At 32.1% G+C, this 17,704-nt stretch overlaps 1 protein-coding gene across 2 annotated transcripts in view; it reads right to left on the reverse strand.

The window, feature by feature from the left end:
- The window catches only part of LOC130896680 (protein quaking-B-like), a 724,732-nt gene that overhangs the window by 370,097 nt on the left and 336,931 nt on the right, over positions 1-17,704 (reverse strand). The gene's annotated exons all lie outside the window — the stretch shown is intronic.

Consider the following 17,704-nt stretch of genomic DNA (forward strand, 5'->3'; position numbering starts at 1 on the left):
TTGTCAAAAATCGTATTTTAGTTTAAAAAAAGTATCTTAAGATATACAATTAAATATTCTAATTAATGTACAAAACGATTCACGTGTATGTTATGAAACCTCTGACAAGAATATCAGTCAACGTCAGTAACAAACTACAAGGATGATCCTGACCGATGAACTCACATCTTGTACCGTCATCGGACCAAAATATACTGGGAATCGTAGCGGGTATCTACCAACTCATTATTTTAATACCCGCCATAAAATTTTGTCATGAAGATTAGACAACGTATGACGGCAGCTCGGGATTTAAATTATAAAATGAGAAACGAAAATAAAATATATATTTACAGTGTAAAGTAAAAAATATTACACTCTAAGCAGTTTTCAAAATTTCTGAAGAGGAAAGCAGTAGGTTATGGAGCAAAAAAGTTTTGCGTGAGCAAATTGATACATTCCTGAAAGAAGCTAATGATGAAAAATACTTATCGTTGAAGGTAAGTGTTAAGAGATGTCTTTTACAATTTTTTTATTCATTGTACTGATTTTTGTAGGTAGTTTTGATATTCATTTGCCAAGAATCTCAAATTACCAAATCCTGAAACATTCACAGCTCACTGTTTTTGGATAAGTTCTGCCTCGATGTTTGCCAATTCTCAAATGTCACGTTGGATGGAAGTCCACACAGTAGTGGAAGGATATATAAAAGACTCTATCGAAAATAAGAATCAAATTTCTAACTCAATTTCTAGCGATATAGCATCTGGTTTGAATGTATGCAATAATCATTAATCAGAAACACTAGATGTAGTTGCTTCAACTTCTGGAGTAAAAATAAGTAATAATAAAAACTGTACTATTAATGTTAATATTCATCCTAAATAATATGTCTTTGTTGGTATTCAATAAAAAATAATCTTTGTCTTTGTAGTGTTTTAGAAATGTCAAATTTAGAAGTGATATTTAAATTGGAGGTGCCGTTTGGTTTTGCGGCAGTTGCTATGGGTAATGGCCACGAAATTAAATTTCGATGACTGTGCCGAAAACGCGAAATACTGACTTCACGTACAATTGCACGAAAAAAATATTACAGTTTGTATCTATAAGAGACCTGTTTCAAAAATTTATATTTTGTTATTTTATTTGACTAATCTAACCTAACCTGACCTAACCAATTCATTTTTCTATCGTATGTTGTTCAGTACCTACTTAATGTTAAAATGCAATTTAAAGGATTTAGAAATTCTAGGTTTTAATTCTTGGATTTTCCAGCTTTATAAAGTGGATTAGGCACTAAATTCCAAGTAATATTCTTAATGAATCCCACTAATTGTGTTACGGACTACCTTCTCGTTTACCTGAAATATCCCTGTCCCAAGTTGACGCATCCTTATTCCAACGGATCGAAAATCATCATGAATTCTAGCGAATGGAATCAAAACTAATTCGTCTATTTCTAAATTGTGATTACCCCTGTTTTATTTATTTTTTTATTAATGCCGTACGTCTGTTTATTCTCCCTCCTCACTGTTAAGAGAAAAACCCTCGATGGTATTATAGCAAATATGACTAGTAGCAATCTTTTCAGCTTTTAGTCAGAATCGATCAATACTCTAATATCTTATAAAACGAAATATCATAATATTTATCACGAAAACAACCAAAAACGAAAAAACCAGCTAAATACACTTATCGAACTAGTAATACAAACAACAGTTCAAATATATTGAATAAATATTTCAATTAATCAAATCCAATCAATCCAATCAAATAAAGAAATTTGTATATATATATATATATATATATATATATATATATATATATATATATATATATATATATATATATATCCGCTCCTAAACATTCTTGATTTTGGGTTTCTTCTGTTTCAAAGTTTCAAAATCAGTTTTTTTTTATTTTTAATTTTTTAAAAGAATGAATTTTTAAATTTTTGTAATTGAATTTATGTTTTTTTGATATTTCATGGTTCGTTAAAGAAGCTCTATTTTTTTCATCGTATTGATGACCTCTTAGTCTATTTTCTAAATACTGAGAAGTCTGCCCTATGTAGACAGCGCCACAATTAGTACAAGGCACTTGATATATAATATTACTTATTTTGTTTTTTGGAAAGGTCTAAGAAATTAAAGTAATTTATTTATATATTTATATTTATATAATGTACATTATATATGTATTTACGTATCAATTATAAGAATACATATCGAGTATTAAAGAGTTCTAGAGTACAGTCGTGAAAAAATTAGTAACATCTTAAAACGGTTTCAGAGGGTTTAAAAATAATTGAATTATTAGTCACCTGTTTTATTAGAAATCATTTGAGATGTTTAAATTAAAACGTAAATATTGAGCTTATTATAGTTAGATAATTCATAGGTTTTAATCATACATTCACATATACAGAAGATAAGGAAATGAGCAACGTTGAATATTATTAATATCCGGCAACAACAATTGTCTTTTCTCCTACTGTCGTACGACTTAATCTAGATGGATATATTTTGAACACAATTTAGTCCTATTTATGATAATTAAAATAAATTCACGTAGTCTCTGTTTCTTGTTTCCAAACCATCCACATCTGCTCCTCTGAAGAAGTACTTAATTTTCCATATGGCAATAGGGTTATGCAGAGAATTAAATTTATTACCCTATAAAAATTCTATAATTCTGTGGAAACGAATAATTTTTATAGGGCATGCGAGGATTAGATAGCGAGAATGAAATCATATCCAAAATAGTTAGAATCAGAAAAATAAAATCTCCAATTTCTATATTTATACTTTCCGATCACACTGGTCTTCATGAAAATTGGCCCAGACCCCATTCTTGACGAGTCCTATGTGAAATTACGTCTGGATACCAATCTGAGCTCAGTTTTTCTCTATTACTCTCCATTTATTTATGGAAGACATCCCCCACTTACTTGTCACATATTTGTCACTTACTTTCCGTTAAACATCTGGTAGCGGGTAATAAAATTTGTAGCAAAGTGTATGGCAACATTGTTACTATATTAAAGTATGAAGAAACTAAAATAAAATACAAATTAAGTTTCTCGGCCACCTCACCTACTTACTCAATCGGAATTAGATGATCTCGTTAGAGATTTGGATTTCCCGAAGACTGAATCTCATTTTCTTGGACCACGATTTCAACAGTGGATTATCTTTTAGAAAGAAAAAAACGTAAAAATATCTTCTTACAGGACCAGACAGTCGAATCTAAAATTACTTTCCTCAGAAAATGGAGACGGTTTGATTCGTCGAAAACAAACTTAAACGTTGTCCCAATGGCAAATAGTTATGCCTTACCATCAATTCCAGTAGCAATAATCTAGTAATCTGTTATCCTGATTATAAATAGAAAATTTGCGATGACTTAGAAGTTCTTGATCTAGTCACAGACTTGCAATCAGGATTCACAAAATTTTACTGCTTCCTTTGTGAGTGGGATAGTCTGGCCTCCACGAGAGAAATTTTTGAAAACTGAGGTTTTTGTGGGTCCCCAAATTAGACAACTTTTCCAAAACGTGCGTAAAACTTGAGTAACTACAAAATTGATGATTATGTCGCTCATGGCGACTTATGCACTTCCTTCACTCGCACCTGGACTTCCTTCCTGTAATTCAATCGTGAAGATAAAGTATATATTTTCAAGGAAGTGGAATTCAAGTATGTTAGTGATTTTCGGGAAACGACAGCTTTATCTAATAATATAAAAGGAAAGCACCATATAATGGTACATATCTTCATTGTTTTCAGTTAAAATATTAAAAATAGAAGTCTAGGGTTCCCCAAAAATGGTGGGTGATAGAAGAAAACGGCAGATATAGTTGCATTCAGAACGTCATTTTACATAAGATAATTCACCATTAATAGTGTCGGGGCTTGATTATTTTTTTAGGCTCGTGTAAATTTTGAATAAAAGATATTTACGGGATAATCTAATGAACAATATTGGTATATGAAATTAAATACTCAATGCAATGCATTTATCATCATTTTACTGGTTGTAGTTAGGAAAAAAATAATAAAAGGAATCTTCCTATCAACATATAGTTCAACCTATACCTGATGGTGATTTTGGACAAATGCTCTTTTCATAGAAAAACATTCTGTACTGAAATGAAATTTCCGCAGTTTAGACATAAAAAATTCATACGTTGACATTAAACAGAATGAAACCATAGAAACAAAGTTCAGCGTCTCGGATACCGTTGTCACAGGAACTCGATATTACGGGAATTTATCAGTTGTACCACTAAGTTTTTAGAATGTTGAAAATCACAGCACGGTAGTGAAATTTTGATCAATAGTAATGGAATAATTGATGTTATACGAGAGAATAAATATTTAATCACTCTCATCTCTGTGTCTGTAATAACACCAATAAATTGGTTATCACCTTAAATATACGTTCTCCACCTTTCCACATGATCTACATATTTTCAAATTTTTCTGCCATGCGCAGCATTAATACCTACTACTTGAAGCCACATCATCAGCACAGCATTTCTATGTTTTGGAAAATATTGTTTGAACTAAATCGAGAATCTGATTTAAGAATAAGTTTTGCGATTTAAAGACTGTAGCAACAACCTCAGTCTAGTAAAGTCTCCATTCAACTACAAGAATAAAAATAAAAACTTATCAATTAAATTGTTGGTCGACTCATATTTTTATTATCAGAGTTTAGTTATACATCTTTTACCAAATTGTTATTGATGATTTCGTCCCATATATCCATATAAAATCAAAATAAATTTACAGAATATCTCGAGACAGGCGGTAGAGTGGAAATTCGAAGGATATACCTAAAGACAATAATACGACCGATAGAATGAGACAATAACACCCTGGAGACCACAAAACTACAAGAGAAAAAGGGTAAATGCAGTAAATGAATGCATATATTACTCCAGAAGGGTAATAATTAGTATATACTATCGAGGTACATATTAAGAACATAATTCATGATCACAAGTCCAAAAAATTTTGTACATTAAAGTCAATATCAATTTATATAAAATTAAAAGTACTGGCTCAATGCGTAAATTCCTAATAATTTTTATCGCAAGTACGCATGCGCTAAGAGTCAGCTGTTTATGCTGAAGCGTAATCTTTCGAATGTAGCCACGGAATTCGTTTGTACAGGGGATGTTTTTTGTTTCGCCGTAGAAATGATTGATGTAAAAATGAAACTTAGAAAAACTGCAACTGAAACTTATAATTCATTTGAAACAAGAGTATGGCGGCAATGAATGTTTGTTGCGTCTACGTCTTTTTGAGTGGTTTAAGCGTTTTCAAAATGGTTGAGAAGATGTTGAAGTTGATTCACGTTCGAGTCGCTCTTCTACGTCAAAGGCAGATGAAAATTTCGAAAAAATCGGTAATATTGTTCGATCTGATTGTCGGCGTCGACTAAGTATTCGTGCGATTGCTGAATCTATAGAAAGCGGCAAAAAATGTATGCGGCAAATTCGTGAAAAATGTTCCATACAAATTATATTTGAAAAGTTCATATATTCCGTATCAAATTTTCTCATTAGGCATGAGAGATATGGATAGGAAAAGTGTGAGGGAGAGTCAATACAACTGTAATTTATTGGAGTGCGATTAATTCCCACAGCCAATTCACCATCGTTAGGTTTTATATAAATGCTAACTGAATATATTATAATTATCAAGTGAGATACACAACGCCTAGTTTACCATGGAAAATATGTTCTGTTCAGATTCTGAATACTCAATTATACCTAAATGAATTTCGGAATTTTTAGTTATTTTCTTCTCCAAACTTAATTCGCTATGTTTATATATTATATATATTCTCTCACTATTAATTTCAATTTAATCTTAAACTGATTCCAAGTTACTCACAGGAAATTCAAAAAGTAAATATTTTCTTCATACTTGGGTAAGTCTTAGATTCGTTTTCCTTTCAACTAAACGTGAACTGTTTTCACCATCTGTTGCTTTTCAGTCTTCTTATTTTTCTTTTTTGTTGAAGACTTTGTATTTTACTGACAGCCTCGCCATTCAATATATCGGGGTGTCATTAATCGTGAGTGATTTATTAGAAAGCTAACTTAACAAATTTCAAATATTGACTGAGATACAGTACTAGAGTGCAGTTTACTATAAAAAACAGAAGTCTCCATTATTTCATTACATTTCCAAATTCCACATGGAAAACTAAGTAGAATTCAAATAAGATTACATGTACTTAAGGTTTGCCGGTCTTAAGATATTTCATTTTATGCGGGAAATCAAATTTTTATTAAAATGATATTATTTTATTAAAATTAAAGCTTATGTTGTATTTCTCAATATCAAAACTGAAACGCCATTTATCCTCAGTAAATTATCTGTTTTATGAATCCTAGAAGTTGAGTGATTGATTCATATACAATTCTATCTTCATTTTTTTTGAAGAGTTTCATTGGTTTTTTAATTAACGATTCAATTAGCAACGTTACATTTATATTTAATAGTCTCCCAGACGGATGTTTCTGCCATAGTTCTAGAATTTTCGTAAATATCTTATTTTCCACAAACGATAACCGTTGTATACTTTCTTGTCCATTTTCTGCCACTTCTCTTTAGGCACATACACGAAGCATATAGTTAACCTAACCAAAAATCTTGAAATAGTCGATTTAAGGAGGAGGGCATTGCATCCAAATTTCAATGGGCGACTTGCTTTGTCCAGTCGGTCCCGTCCTGTTCCAAACAAAAATTTCAGTGTTCACCGCTTCCGCCCAAAGTTTGATTGGCAAAGTCTTTGAATGAATCATAGAGCGCGCAACTTCAATAAGCGTGCGGTTTCTCGTTCCGACGCCCCATTTTGCTGAGTGGTATGTGGAGTGGTTGTTCGCATGCTTATTCCATTCTCATTCATCAGTTTTTGAACACTGCTATTCTTCAACTCACCGCCTTCATCAGAAAAAAGCTCCTTAGCAAAATGAGTCATTCTGAAAAGGCCCCCAAACATCCGCATGAATCCGTTCACCGAATTTTTGGGCCTGTCCTGACGGTCATAAAATGGGTCCCGATAATTCTTACCATAGACACAGCCTTCACTGAGATCCAATATCATCATCAGACAAAGCAAGTCCAGTTCGCTTGACAACTGACCTGCCATTTATTTTTATGGCAAAGACGTTCATGCCGCAACTGCAGTGAGTCAATAGGTGACGCTCCAAGAAGAACTTCAGCAGCCCTTGGAGTCTCTTCCAGCCAACTGCGTTTGCTTGTCCTTGGTCAATCTACAGCCAAAGTTATTGGAAAAGATTTGGTACTCTTTTTCCAACGAGTGACTCACAGAAAGCAAGTTCTGGTTCTCATTAGGCACGTACCATACATCTTTTAGGTGGTTTGTCTCCCATTCTTCATGTATTTTATCATCCACAAGTATGTCTCCCTGTCCGTATGCCTTTATAACCTCGCGGTTACCACCAGCCTGGGTGTACCTAGGGGTCTGGATCTATTTGAAGGAATCGAAGTATTCTTTCAAATTCATCATATGCTGGGTTGCCCCAGTGTCAGCCACCTATAAAGTAGAGTCTGAGCCGTATGCTAAAAAATGTTCACAGGTCAGAGCATGTCCCTTGTTTTCATCTGGTTATTCACTCTCGACTTTATTCTTTCGGCGGTTAGGACAATCGCGAGCCCAATGGTCTCCATGGTGGCACTTGTAATACTTGGACCGCCGACCCATTCGCTGTTGGGAAAAAGTTTTCTCACCACCATCACTATTATTCTGTGATGCACGTGAAGTATCATTACCACTTTCATTTTGCTTCAGCAAGAAGTGCTACTTCATCAATTGATTCCTTGCTCGGTAGACACATTTCAATTAGTCTCAAACGTTCCGTTGAACTATTGAGGGTTCTGTCTTGAATAGAAACACTTTCCCAGACACATGTAAATTCGAAGTAGGGGGAGAGAGAGTTGACATGAACCGCTCCTTCAATATTAATTCGGACCGTTCAGCCTGCTGCAGCCTCTTCAATACGACATTGAGGTCATTGAAATCACGCTGAAGGCGCCCAACATGATTGACACACATCAGTTCAAAAACAAAGTTGATTAAGGAACGTCCGTATATTAAACAGTTGGCGTAAATCTGGGCCCATAACCTCTTGGGTTAAATTCAAATTAAAAAAAAAGAGCTTCTCATAATGTAATTGAAAAACGACTACTGATATATAATCAATAAATATGTCAATGTCAAATAATAAATAGATACAGAAATCAATATGGAAACAATAAGTCAATTGTTGTTGCCTTGTGTTTGACCAAGTCCGATAATAGCCGAGTGCTGGTACTAGGGCTGCTTCAAAGTTTTGTTTTCACTATTGTCTTAACAATACACGAATACCATATTTATCCATTACAAAAACTTACTGCGTCGTCAATGAATAAAGAAAGAAAATTGAAAGAAAGCGAAGTAACTGTAGTGTTCATAGAATCGGAGATTAGTCAGAACAAATTAGGAGATGCTTAAATGAAGGCTTAAGAATTTTCACACTTGAATACCGAAATTACTTATTAGACAACCTTTGTACATTCTTCATTTTAATATATTTCATTTGCCAAGTTTCAATTGCTTTGAGATGACCTTGCTGTTATTTGGGGTTTTGTTATGAGAGAGGCTATTATTCATAACCGGCAATAGATAGGAAACGATCTTCGAGTCCAAGGAAGTTCAGGACTAGCCAAAAATTCTCATATTTGGCAGTATTCATAAAAATTTTTGAAAATGGTAATTTGTAAGCCTTCCCATATTTTATATTTGAATATAATATTCCTGTTACATAATTAGAATGGTATTTAGATGGAATATATAGAAATGAAGATCTTCCAAGATTTATTTCAAAATTATCACCGTCTTTGCGGAAAAACGACCTGATTAATTTACAAAGCAACACCTTCTACTATAAAATTAGACATGTCAAATAAACATGACTGAATTAGTTAGATGTGAAAATGGTTTTTATCAACATCCATGTAATTGTAGAGCACTGTATGGAACTGAGTCACATGTTTAGAAGTATTTTAAAGTACATTCATTTGTTTTTTGTCGTTTCACTTCTGCTACTACTTTACGTCCAACAAGCGGGTTCGGTTCCCCGGATGTTTGTTTTCCCCTTTCAATACATTTTTTGAAAAATATTTCATCAGAGCTCATAGCTTCACTGTAATGTGAGTTGCTCAGTATTATTAGAAAAAAAGTTACCTCTTGTGTGAAATGACAATTTTTAAGCTGGTAAAATTTTATTTTTGGATTATTTTCCCATAGTTAATGGGGGATAGTATTAAAAATGCTATTTCCTAGAAAGTATGTCCTTGGATTTTTGATTTGCATCTTTTTTTCTCGATCGTTAGAAGCATTTTTGGGATTTATCATATATTGGTCGCACTGAAAAACTAATAGATAAACCGATTAACAGAGTTCAAGGCTCTTGGTGTTTGTTATTTGAAAACTTGTAACGAAATAGATTCCGCCAAGCAAAGGGTATGTAGACCCATACCTCCTACTTTTTCTAGGCCAGCTAATGATAATTTCGTAAAAGGCAAAAAGGACGACAATCATTCGAATATTGAAAATGTATGGCCACACGACGAAAATCAGCACGGCAGGAGATGGCCCGCCCAGTTAATAAGCATAACCAATGCTTTGAAAATAACCCTAATGCTTTCTCCTCGTTTCTCAACATGCCAGCATGCTCCGACATCGGGGTTCGTATTTTCTTGAATGGCAATTATCTATAACCTCAGTTTGAATATCCGGATAAACGGTACAAAGGGAAGGAATATTCCAGGGAATTACCAGCTTACTCAACTATCGATGTAGCGAGCCATTCCTTGGAATATTGGTTAACTCTAGAAATCAAGGGTAAGAAAACACGTAGACAATTGCGGCTTGATTTGCCGTTCGCGAAAATATCATTTCCAACCTCGGGGCTCTTTAGCATCTAGAGTAAAACGCGGAAAAGCGATTTCTTACCATTAAATCACTCCGAACTTCATAGATAGAAATGGTTTTTACCCGATTTGCACCGAATGCCGACGTACCCCGATTTCTGCAATGATATTTTCTTGAGCGGCAAACCAAGCGGTAATTATATATGTAATTAGTTTTAGTTATTATAAAAAGGATAGCCATATTCTAGAGGGAGGCACGCAATCTAGTTACTCAATTTATTTTTATACTTAAGTTAGCGGGCCACCTCATAATTTTTAAAAATAATTAACGGCAAATTCTGGAAATACCATGTACAAAAAAACATTCATCAAAAAATAGATATAATTCTCACTTCATAATCTCATAACACTCTCTGGATCATCTTCATTTTTCCGGTTTCCGGTACCAAATTCATATTATGATAAACCAGATTTTAGTTCAATTTTCTTGTACGTGTATGATTTAATTTATGTCATATAAAATTGCTACTTTGCTTTGTCAGTGCTAACGCTACTTCTATAGTTTTTTTTTCATTAGCTGCTGATGCTGTTTATCACTACGTATGAATAATGAAGTTGCTTGCCTCTCTTCCTATTACAGCTGAATGTCATAAATAGTATACTGTCATTAAAAATGAAAAGCTAGAGAATTAACGAGTGGATTGACAAATAATCAATATCTTCATAGATATAACAAAAAAGAACGTGTTTTAGTAATTCCTCGAAGTCTAATGAATACTGTCAAATATAGAAAAGGACTGTTTTTGCCCTCTCTGTATAATTCTCATAACTTATTAGTTCCAAGTCACTCTATTCAAACACGACATTATTTAAACAGAAAATTTTGAACTATGGACCAGAGGAAATGTACAGAATCAAATCTTACAATAATGTTTATTAAATAATTTCTAGCGCCGTCTCTGAACAGTTGACCCTCACCAAAGGTCCGTTTTCAAATTGGGCTATCGATAGTAAGCAGTCACGTTTAGATTAAATCCTTTCCTACGATATACCAAAGCTAACAAAAGGCTTCTGTCTTCAAGGATAAGCTGTTGCTGGATTCTGATAGGATTTAATGTTATAGTCACATTTTCAACGGGGATTTTCGCTGAGGCAACATTCATTTTATTCCTCAATTTGATTATTTTATTGTAATTAAATAATACAAAATAATGTTTATAATGACCAGTTTTTATAACTTTTTAAATTGATAGTTGTTTATTCATGTAATTTGAGAAAAAAAAAATAATTAGCTGAACTATTGCAAGTACATCCAAGATCAATTAGGGAGGAAATGGAAGATTGAGCTGAATAATTGCAATTCATACTCCAATTATTTTGAAAAGAATGAATATGATAGCAGTGTTGTCTTTTCAAAAGTTTTTTCTTCAAATCTTATTTCATTAAATTACAAAAACACAATAATAGAATATACATTGTTACTATGTTCAGCATCACAATCTTGCTAAAAGATTTGCCAAACAATACTAAGTAGCAAAAATAAATGAGGTTTTTGGATGAACTGACGAAATTTTTAACAGATGACTTGCAAAAACTTGTTTCATTCCATTTTAGCAGCTGGGTATTTCTTGAGAATTATAAATCCAATTTCCCCTTCAAATTACACTTATGAATGAATCACTATATGAATGAAACGAGATGATATAAAGATAAAGACTATAAATACGTTTGTCTTTAACAATAGTTTCTGTCAAGTAAATATATAAATTTCTGGAATCTGAAATTAGTCCAAAATGTAATTCCATCAACTTAATCGCGATTTTAAGGAGAATATCACTAATAAGATTAAATATTGTTTATGGTACTTACATACAGCTTTTTAGTAGGGGATAATTTTCTATATAAACTTTTAAGTACAGAAGATTTGAATTATCTCTGAAATGTCTTGAAATATTTTCAAAATTTACTTTAGAGAAATATGGTTATAATATATTTAAAATATTGTTATATGTTTACATTTTCTGAAAGCATATCCAACTTTATTATTTCAGATTGATATTTATTGTTTCAGGAATCCTAGTGAAAAGTCGATTACGTTCACTGAATGAAATAGTTCCATTTGCATAATCTCATACAATATTAGAAATCAGAATCAGTATTTGTCAGTGTTCAATTTACCTGCAGGCCGAGTAGGCTGTAACCTAGGGCTAAAAAAAATATTCAATTTTTCGTAGTGTTTGCACGGAGAAGACAAGTTTTGATCACCGCTACTGATCTTTATTAACAACAAGTTTTTCATACCTGTACAAAAGAATTTCGAACAAAAGTGTATGGATTCGAGCGTATAGAAAGATAATAATAGAGAACTGAAAAAAACACAGTCAAAAAGAATATTCAATGAAGCACCTGATGCGAATATTGGAATGGCTGCGAGTGATTACTTCAGAGTTAACATATGTCTCGTTGTCATAAATAGAATCATATTAGAGTTCATCAAAACGGCATCACGGATTCATTTTTTACAAAATTGAGTGACTTGTTATCTCTATCTTCCTGAAAAAAAAATGTATCATAATGATAAAGAAACAGAATTAGCTCAGGAATGGGTACACCTTCAAAGCTACTTTGCCTCTGATAGAATTTTAATACCACAGAGTTCTGTATCAATAAAAAAGTCCGTCAGTGTTCCTGCCAAAACAGAATTTAGAAAATATTTATTAAAACTTTGATATAGCACTTGGTATTGCTCTCTGTATACACCAGCGAGAAATTGAGTGAAGGATTTTAAGTAAAAAAAGATGAACATTTCAGCTCTTTTATATATTTAAAGAGTCTGATCTAGTGAACAAATTTTGTATGACAATATAATTAATGATTCAAAGGATAGCAAAAACCTCCGGAAATGTGACAGAATGCAGATTCAACGGCGCCGGCGCAACAGACTAGTGTTAGCAATAGACTTAAATAATTCCAAATAGTAGACAAGAAAACGTTGTACTATGATAAGTTGAACTGTTATTTGATATAAATTTAAAAGTTCAGTGAAACTTATATGAAGTAAATTTACCTTTAATCCGCAATATCATTGTTTTATTTGTACAAGGTCATTAGTTTGCTGTATCAGCAATACGATATTTCTTTATTGTTAATTATAATCAAATTGATGAGAATGATTTTAGACTTCATTGTAGTAACATTAAAATCATTAAAATATTAAAATTAAAATTATATGTTGTGAATTCAAAAATATGAAATGGCGCAGTCAGTAGGATACTGAAAGGGATTTTATAGTAAATAACCTTTTGGTATCCACCATTAGTTCAGTGATAAGAAGAATCTACGTAACAAGAAAGAAAAAATAGAATTATTAAGAAGAAATGGAGATAACCACAATTCTGTAAGTTGCTTATTCTTTTTAATCTATGTCATTCTCCTCACCTATTGCATTATCTATAGAAGAAAATATGAATAGTTCTAATATAAGTAATATAGAAACGATATAGGAATAGATCTAGGAAGGGAATTCAGTAATTTTTTTCTATTGAAGATTCAATTAATAATACTTTCATATCGAATAGAAGTGATAAGTAATTTAACAATGTCAATTCCAAAATTTGATACCAATGATATTGTTCCAAGATTCGATGGGAATCGTTTGGAACTATTTAAGTCTTATTTATGGAATTTATTCAAAAGTAGTGGGTGATGCAAAAGAAGTATATAGTGTTTGTATGGATAAAAGTTGGAATTCTGTTAAAGAAGCATTAGTTGCACATTTTTGCGATCAACGTGATGAAAATGGCTTACTTTTTGATTTAGATCGATTAAGACAAGGTAATACCGATAATGCTTCACATTTTCATACTAGGGTTATGTCAAATTTAAGCTCATTGCATAATTATGCCGATCTTCACGAAAATGGAGACGCCGTTTGAATAAAAACGACGTTTTACGATACTCACGCTCGTGCTCGTGCTATGAAACCTAATACAATAGCTGAAGCCGAACAACAAATAACTTCAGAAAATAATATAAGATATTTACAAAGACAAAACCTTGATAATTCTACGACTAGACCTGCACAGAAACAAAACTTTAACAACAACTCTCCTGATTTCCAGTTAAACACACGACCTCAATAATTCAGAGATTTTTCACTAATCGGCAAGTTTTTAGCACCGCAAGAAATCAGAATTCATTTAAACCAAACCCCTGAGCTCTACAACCAAAACCTATCTCTATGAGTGGAATTCCAAATAATACTTTTAGGAAACCACCGAATAACTTTCAAAGACCTATACCTATGAGCGGAATTTCAAATTACTCCATAAATCGACCTTCCACATCAGTATATCGAAATCAAGCTCCTAGAAACTAATATCTCCCTCAACAAAACTTTGTATCAGAAGAATTATATAATCTAGATAAATCACAGAATCCCTACGAATTAATATGCCCATTTCAATCCATGCAATTCACTACAAGAAAATAACCCCGAATTTTTCAATGACAATGAACAAACCTTAGACGTTACAAATGACGAAAATTGCGAAAATACCCAACTAGAAAATTTTCACGATGTATACTCAGATCGAACAATCATATAGAACTACATTCCATTTATGACAAGAGAGACAGACAGAAACTTTGCTAAAGAGCCTTTCACTATCTGCTTCTTATTACAAAAAACAAACAAAGATTATTGTGCCAAAATTCCGGCATTTCCAGAATTCAACACAAAATCAATGATAAATTTTGGTATTTCCAAATTTCATAATCTTTTCAATAGCGTTATCGGTTACGACACACTAAAATAACTAGGTGTCGAACTCGATATCAAAAACTTAGTCCTCAAAACAACTAAAGCTCAGCTTCCTCTTTCAATTGAGCCGAATTCTATCAAATCTGCAAAAATTCCTGTAGATATTCATAATGGTTTTGTTGGCATACCGCCAACCAAATTATTCAATTGCATAATTGGAGACGGAATTTCTCAGGTAGAAAATAGTTATTCCCCTTTGGACATTATCAACAATGCAGATAATATTGCAAAAATATACTTAAACGAACCCATTAAAAACCCTTTTTTAACAATACTAGCAACGCTAATGACATAACAGAATTAATACGTACTTCTCACTTAAATGAAAAAGAACAGTTTCATATTACCAAACTTTGTAGGAAATATTCAGGTATATTTCTTAGATAATACTCCCTCAACTTTCACAAATCAGGTTAAACATAAAATAAAAACAAATGACCAAATTCCCATATACACGAGATCCTACAGATATCCTTTCCCAAACCTGGGGTTGAAAAACGAATAAATGATATGTTAGAAAAATGCATCATGCGTCCAAGCAACCCTCCTTGGAGTAGCCCATTTTGGATAGTTAGCAAAACACCTGACGTTTTTGATGCAGAAACATCCTACTCTATAATAGAAAAGGAACTTTTGGCCATAGTATATGCAATTTAGACCTTACATTTGTGGTAAAAAATTCAAAATTGTTACAGACCATGAACTCCTACAATGGCTAATGTCTCTAAAATAACCAAACTCACGATTAGTACGTTGGAGATTAAAATTAGAGGAATTTGGTGACGAAATTGTATATAAACGAAGTAAATCTAATAGTAACGCGGACGCGTTAAGTAGAGTAGAAATTTACCTTGTCGATCCAACATAATTTCTTAAAAATTAGAAAGAATTTTATCAAAAACCTTAACCAACTTCCAATCCAGAGAATTCTTCCATAATGGCCCAAATAGACCCTGACAACGGAACAGTACACACAAATCAAGAAGACCCAATCTTAGGAATACATATTACCGACAGACCTCTTAATAATTTTCTCAACCAAATTATTATAATAAAAGTAGATAAAAACCCTCGTCAAGAAATAAAAAAGCTGTTTGATAAGAATGTCAGAACTAGATGACAACTATATTTTATCAACAAATCCTTTCAATCTCTAATTATAATATTCCTTAAAAAATATGGGGTTTCAAAGAAACAATAGAGCCCCGACATCACTCAAGTTGCTCCACCGCCCTTAATGCCTTGAGTTCCATTTGAGGAGGGAGGAGTTATGGAATGGAATATATAATTTTATAATACGCAATATCATTTTTTTATTTGTACGAAATCATTAGTCTGCTGTATCAGCAATACGATATTGATGAGAATGACTTTAGACTTCATTGTAGTAACATTAAAATCTGTGTAAAATAAATTGAATAAAATATTTAAGAATATATTTTGTAACTTCAAAAATATCAAGAAATAATCATGTACAGCCCACTTTAATTCAAACCAACAGTATCTCTCGTTAATTTGCTAACTTTTCTAACCATATGCCTCTCCATACTATTATTTTGAGATGTTGAAGTTATTACTTATACAAAAGTATGATCACAATGAAATATGAAATTATTTGTTCCTACAATCTGACCGGCATTTATTGGTGTTAATTGCTTAATGAAAGTGGTTTTGTGGTAAGTTTCAAATGAGTGATTACATGTAGATTAGGAAGGTACAGCCGAATGTTAGAAGCAAAATACAAATCAATAAAATTTCTTATTTCACTTGAGAAAAAGTGAAGGGTATTCACTTTTTGAATTCATCTCTTTTACATTGTAAGAATGACAAATTGAAACTATATAAACAACTTAATTTTGGTTATTCGTATAACAAACCATCAAACAAAAACCCAGTTGACAGTGTTAAATGTTGTGAATGAAATAGATTATAGAAGAAGAAACCTTTAAAATATGCTTCAGTAAGTTTAAATATGACTACAAAACAAAAAATAAAAGTGTCAAAGTAATTCTGATTCATTTAACATTTTTTTTAAATTATGGAAAGATTTAGCAATTAAGCAGAAATAACAGTATGTTCTTCCTCAAAGAATAATATGTAGAAAGTAAAATTTATTTTGTTTTGTTTATTCGAATACTCAATTACTTTAATATACATTCAACACAACAACTAAAATGGATTATTGGATTTCTTCGAATAAGTTCTTCTGCTAGTCCGTTTTGTTATACATTTGCAGTGTCTTCAATTAGATGGGTAATAGGTACTTTGCCAGTTCCAGCTAGCTCGTAAGAGCTACAAGTGTCTTATTTTCTAGCACATTCTAGTTTTTGGGACATGTAAATATCTATATATTTTCTCACAACTACCAATTCACACACTAAGATCAAGTTATTGATAAATTAGATGAATTCTTTTCATTTATATCTTCAGTTAAATCGATAATGTGTAAATTCCGAACAAAATGAATTTTGTGGACTACTTTAATCAAAATCAATACATTAATCAATATATTCTGTTTTATTCACGTTTTGATGTTATAATTTAAAAGGAGACGATGTCTGCAATCTACGGTTTGTGAAACTTGTTGATTTTCTATTCTCAATGCTATTATATAAGCGAAATAGTGTTGGTGGCTTACTATTACATTCTGAAAAATGATTTTTTCATTTTTCACATTGATTAGGCTTCAGGTTTCAACGGTCAAGGGTGTTACTTAGTAAAGAAAATACCATTCCACTAGACCAATGCAGTCACTTAGAGTAGCTAGAACTGTAAATTTTGGAAAATAGGAAATTATATTCTATTTGTTCAGTAGATCATATTTGGAATGCAAAAAGAAGAAAAAATAACGATTTATTTACTTATTTTAATAATAGGATGATAATTTCCTGAACATTATAAAATTACTGCAAAAATTACATACCTATAAACATTGAAGCGCAGCAGA

This window comes from Diorhabda carinulata, chromosome 7 (genome assembly GCF_026250575.1).
Source record: "Diorhabda carinulata isolate Delta chromosome 7, icDioCari1.1, whole genome shotgun sequence".
Classification (NCBI taxonomy): Eukaryota; Metazoa; Arthropoda; class Insecta; order Coleoptera; family Chrysomelidae; genus Diorhabda; species Diorhabda carinulata.